This window comes from Antechinus flavipes, chromosome 2, assembly GCF_016432865.1.
Source record: "Antechinus flavipes isolate AdamAnt ecotype Samford, QLD, Australia chromosome 2, AdamAnt_v2, whole genome shotgun sequence".
NCBI lineage: Eukaryota > Metazoa > Chordata > Mammalia > Dasyuromorphia > Dasyuridae > Antechinus > Antechinus flavipes.
In genome coordinates, this window is record NC_067399.1 from 74304859 (window position 1) to 74311584 (window position 6726).

Consider the following 6726-nt stretch of genomic DNA (forward strand, 5'->3'; position numbering starts at 1 on the left):
CATTGCTGAAGCAAAAGTACGGCCTTAATTTGCAAAAAAGTAAAGTTAGAGAGATTCTCAAATTATTGGTCATTGAATCTTATTTCTCCTGGAGGCCAAATTATAAAATATATTACCCAAGGAAAGGTTTGTGAGCTGAGAAAGATCATCAGTGATCACTATCACCAGGAGAACATGAAAAAAGAGATCTTTTAAGTGTAAACTCATGACCTATTTTGTCAAGGTAAACATATAAGTGAATTGGAAAGATTTTATAGAAATAGTACTTCTTAAATTATCAGCAATATAACTATACAGTAAAATAACTCTGGAATTTAGTAAAATGGTTATCTTAGAAGTTGTTCTATTTATTTTTGTTTGTTTGTTTTGTTTTGTTTTCTAATTAGGCATTAAATAACTTGCCAAAGTTACATAGGGAAGAAGTTTCTGAGTTCCAGACTTGAACTCAGTTTCTCCTGACTCCAGGAATGGTAGTCTATTCACGATGCCACCAAGCTCCCCTCAGAGTTTTCTTAATGTGTTTTAATTACACAGAGAAGGAATTTCTTTTGGAAGTTCCAAAGGATTCATTATGAATGTTAATGCTGCACAGATAAAAGCTTAGTTTGGATGGTTTTTAAACTTGTCAGTAGCATGGACATTGCAATTATTGATAATATATTGGATGATGGGATCAAGATTTAAACAAAATCTGATAACTTGGAATAACAGAAAAATCCTGTAAAATGAAATTGAACAGATATAATGTGGATTTCTACACTTCAATTCCAAAAATAGAATTATAAAATATAAAATTAAGAAGATACAGTTTGTCTAAAATGTTTCAAAAAGCTCTGGGTATTTCACTTTCTCTCTGTCTCTCTCTCTCTCTCTCTTTCTCTCTCTCTCTCTCTCTCTCTCTCTCTCTCTCTCTCTCTATATATATATATATATATATATATATATATACACATATATATACACACACACACACACATATATATATAAACATACACACACACACACACACACATATGTGTATATATAGAGAGAGGAAAACAAAATACAGATTGATCAATGTCTTTATTTGCCACAAAATAGTGGGTTTTTTTCCCCTTACATACTAGATGGTACCAGAAAGCCATAACATCCAGAATGAGGAACATAATAGTTGTATAGTATCTTACCCTCAGGTCAAATTTGTACTACTAAGTCTTCATCAACTTCATATTTAGTTAAAAGACAAATGGAGGATGTACAAATGTGGTTAATAAGGATGATGATGAGACTGAAGAGTGCTAAGTAAAAGTCAAGATGGTGGAGTAAGTAGTAAATTTCCATAATATTCCCTTATTAACCTCCACACAACCAAAAAATAGTCCCCCCCCCCAAAAAAGAAGCAAAACATTGTTGAGTAGGGAAAGGATGAAAAAATAGAAAGGACAAACAGGAGGAAAAATAGAATAGAGGAAAATACAGTTAGCAATCATAACTATGAATATGGATGGGATAGTCTCTCATAAAAGAGAAGTAGATAGCAGAGCAGATTAAAAAAAAAAAAAAACCCAGAATCTTAAAATGTGTTGTTTACAAAAAAACATATTTGAAACACAGATGCAGAGAATAAAGGTAAGGGACTAGAATTAATTCTATTATGCTTCAGCTAAAGTAAAAGCAAAAAAGTAGGGCTACCAGTTTCAATCTCAACCAAAGAAAAAGCCTAAATAGATTCAATTAAACAATATAAGAAAACAAACTTTATCTTGTTAAAGGAACATAGACATTGAAGTAATATCAGTGCTAAATATATATGGACCAAGTAGTATAACACCTAAATTATACATACATATATATATATATATATATGTCTAAATGTCTATATACACATAAATATGTATATGTATATATTAGCATACAACTTTTTTATTATGAAAGCTTTTTATTTACAAATATATGCATGGATAATTTTTCCAACATTGACTCTGGCAATACCTTTTGTTCCAAATTTTTCCTTCCTTCCCCCCACCCCCTTCCCAAGCTGGAGGTAGGTAGTTTAATACATGTTAAATACATTAAAATACATATTAAATCCAATATGTGTGTGTGTGTGTGTATATATACATATATATAAATATGTATATTTATATATTTATACAGTTATCTTACTGCACAAGACAAATCAGATTAAGAAGGAAGAAAAAGAAAAACTGAGAAAGAAAACAAAATGCAATCAAACAACAACAGAAAGAGGGAAAATGCTATGTTGTCTTCCACACTCTGTTCCCATGGTCCTCTCTCTAGGTGTATATGGCTCTAGAGAACTTGCACAAGTGGAATTGGTTTGAATCATCTCATTGTTAAAGAGAGCCACATTCATCAGAATTGATCATTGTATAGTCTTGTTGTTGCCATGTATAATGATCTCCTGGTTCTGCTCATTTCACTTACCATGATTTCATGTAGGTCTCTCCAGGCCTCTCTGTATTCATCCTGCTGGTCATTTCTTACAGAACAATAATATTCCAAAACATTCAGATACCATAATTTATTTAGCCATTCTCCAATTGATGGGCATCCATTCAGTTTCCAGTTTCTTGCCACAAATGTTTTTGAACATGTGGGGCCCTTGACCCCCTTTAAGATCTCTTTGTAGTAACATTGCTGGATCAAAGGGCATACATAGTTTGATAACTTTTTGAGCATAGTTCCAAACTGCTCTCCAGAATGGCTGGATCCATTCACAGGTCCACCAAAAATGTATTAGTCGCAGTTTTCCCACATATCCTCCAACATTGCTCATTATTGTTTCCTGTCATCTTAGCCAATCTGACAGGTGTTTAATGTGCTATCTCAGAGTTCTCTTACTTTGCATTTCTCTGATCAATAGTGATTTGGAGCAATTTTTCGTGTGACTACAAATAGTTTCAATTTCTTCATCTTAAAATTTTCTGTTCATATACTTTGACTATCATTTGGAGAATGGCTTGAACTATTATAAATTTGAGTTAAATCTCTATATGTTTTAGAAATGAAATCTTTATCAGATCCTTTGGATTTTCCCCATCTATTAGTATACAACTTCTTACAGGAGAAGTCAAGTGAGTTATAGGCAAACATAAGAGATTGAGGGCATTATGGAATAAATGAGATAATTTTGACTACATTAAATTAAAGAGACAAACAAAACCAATGCAGCCAAGATAAGAAGAAAAGCAGAGAGTTAGAAAATAATCTTTATAGTGAATGGCTCTGATAAAGGTCTCTTTCTCAAATATATAGAGAACTGAGTCAGAGTAATAAAAATTGAAGCCATCCCCCACTTGATAAAGGGTCAAAAGATATGAATAGATAATTTTCATATGAATAATTTGAGACTTTCCATAGGCATATGAAGAAGTGCTCTAAATCACTTTTCATTAAACAAATGTATATTAAAACAATTCTGAGGTATCACTTCATATCTCTCAGATTGGGTAATATAACAACAACAAAAAGGAAATGTTAAATGTTAAAAAGGATAAAGAAAAATTGGGACACTAATGCAACTGTTTCTTTTGTGAACTGATACAGCCATCCTGGAGAGCAATTGGAAGTAGACTGAAAGGAAAACCAAATTTTGTATACCCTTTGAAAGTTACAAAATCCACCCCAAATATTCTTAAGAATTATTTACATCTGACCAGTGACAGAACATTCCAAGCTCATATTAGTCTCATCAACCACAACTGCAAATACTTTATTGACTCTAACATATTGATGTAGTTTTGGTCCCTTTCAAGAATAAAGAACAACAACTATGCAAACAACCAAGTCTGTATTCCAAAGAAATTATAAAAAAGGAAAAAAAATACAGTAATATTTATACTAACCCATATGGTAGTGGCATAGTGGCATGGTGGCAAAATATTTGGGAATTGTGGGAATGCAGATGAATTTGGGAATTGCTGATTGGGGTGCATTATGTAAATGTAAGGGAATACTATTTTGCAATTGGAAATGATGAAAAAGCAGACTTTAGAAAATCTAAAAGAACTTGTAGAAATTGATTCATAGTGAAATAAGCAGAAGCAAGAACATACTCTATACAAAACTGGCAACTTTGTGTGATGATCAAATATGAATGAAATGACCCACCTTTTCAAATGGCAAAAGACAAGTACAAAGGACTCATGAAAATGTTATCCATGCTCAAATAAAGTCCAGATGAGATCTAAATGTAAATGAAAGCTTATTATTTTCATTTACTTTGTTGTTTTTCATGTGTTTTTGCCCTTTTGATGTGTTCCTTTTTTTGAAAACTGTGACTAATATAAAAATATATTTTATATTATAGCACAATTATATATATAAATGCCAACTATTTTAGGGAGAGAAAAGGGGAGAAAGAGAGGAATACAAATTTGGAACTCAAAATTTTGTAAAAATGAATGCTAAAAATTATCTTGACAAGTAATTGAGTAAAATAAAATACTATCAAAATTCCTTCACATATTATTGCTCTTTGACCACCAAAAAAGGTGTTGTTTTTGTTCCCCAGGAGTGATGGGAATAGGAGGCAAAAAGGAAGCATTATCAGTCTTTTTTTTTTAAAGTCATCTTTGTCATTGTTGTTTTAGGATCAGTTAACAACTAGCACCATTGTATTTGCTTGGAATTGATGATGTTGGTCTAAGAATGTGTTTCAAGGGATAATAATTTGTTATCATTCAGCTATAAGTGGGGGGAAGGTATGACTAAATTAAGGAATTTTTAAAAATTATGAATAGGACATAACGTTTTTATTAAAAGGTTCCCAAGATACAAAAGGTAGTAGAAGAGGGAAAAGAAAGAGGAAGAGAGACAGAGAGACAGAGAAAGGGAAAGACAGACAGAGAGACAAAAACAGAGAAATGGAGACAGAGTGAGACTGAAAGACAAAGGCAAACAGAGAAACAGACAAATAGGCAGGCAGGCAAGCAGGGAGAGACAGTGACAGACAGAGACAAAGAGAATCCCTTTGATAAAATATATACATATATGCCAATTTTTGAGTCATTGAAAGACATCCAGAAAATAAATAGAAGTATTTCACAATAAGCCTCATTAAATTTTTGAAAATTGTAACATATGAAAGTCTCATGCATTATCTCCATCCTTAACTCACAATATATGCTGACAAACCAACACAAACTTATGATGCCGCTCTATATCAGGGCCTATTTATAGAAGCCTCTGCCAGGTTTCAGCATAGCAGTGATTCACTTTGTCTCTCTACACCACCACCTCACAGACACAGTAGAAAATGGAGTAAAAAGCTCAAGTGAAAAAATATATATTGTATAATCTACTGAGAGATCATTAAATAACAGAAACTTCCAAAAGGGTTAAAAATTAAAAAAAAAAAATAAAGATGATGATTTAAAAGACGAATAAGTGGAAGGAGAATAGAATCCTGCATGGGATCAGTGGTTTTCCTCTAGGTTTACTCTAGTCAATTAATCTCAGTACCACACTGTAGAAATTAATACAAGAAAAGTGACAAGAATTGCAGTGGAAAAAATTCCTAATCAAATGAATCCATAGGATAAAATCCAAAGGAAAAAAAAAATCTACACACACAAAAAAAATAGAATGGTTAAGTTTTAATTTTAAATAATAAATTTTGTAAGAATCCAAGAAAAAAGATCTTTAGCTTTGAGGGCACATCAAAAGAAAAATGTTTGTTGATTTTTCCAAGCTTTTTCAATATTTTTCTATCTTTAACTCCAAAGATTGTCAATGTAGGGGAGTGATGAAGGGAAAAATACATAAACAAAATCTGAGTAAGACCTTTATTTCTCTTGGCAAAAGGGAAGGGAAAAAATGATTTCTACTTACCATTAAACCCTAATTAATTTGGAATGTATTTTTATCCACTTATCTCACAATGAGTAGTCATGCATCCTTACATGTAATCTAATGACCTGTAGTAGAAAGGATCTAAATATATAGCACTTCTAAAGTTATAAAAATAGAAACATTATATCTCTGATTTGTCTGCCTTACCTGTATTCTCTCCTAGAAGACATAGCAATATATATATATATATATATATATATATATATATATATAGCTTTGGCATTTCACCTTCTTTATGGGCAGCAGTGAATAGAAGAATGAATTTCAGGTGGTCAGAAGAATGGCTTAGAATACTGTCTCTCTGTCTTTGTCTTATTCTTTCCCCTCAACAATCTAAGTTTATGTATCCTTGTGTTGATATTAGATCAAGAATATGCAGAAAGGTATCAATTGCATTTCAAGTTTGAAAAATAACTAACACATAGATTTCTGGTTCCTTTTTTTCGATTTTAGTTTAACAATATAAGAACTTTTTTTCCAAGTCAATACTGACCAAGATTTTTCCCTCGATAGACCATTTGTTTGAACTCCATTATATTTCTTTTTTTCTTTTTCTTTTTTTTTAATTTTTATTTAATAATTACTTTATATTGACACTCGTTTCTGTTCCGATTTTTTTTTTCCCTCTCTCCCTCCACCCCCTCCCCTAGATGGCAAGCAGTCCTTTATATGTTGGATATGTTGCAGTATATCCTAGATACAATATATGTTTGCAGAATCAAACAGTTCTCTTGTTGCATAGGGAGAATTGGATTCAGAAGGTATAAATAACCCGGGAAGAAAAACAAATCCATTATATTTCTATCTCATAATCCCTCCCCCCCCCCCACCCCTGGCAAAGCGGATTTTAGCTAAATAAATTGTCTAATA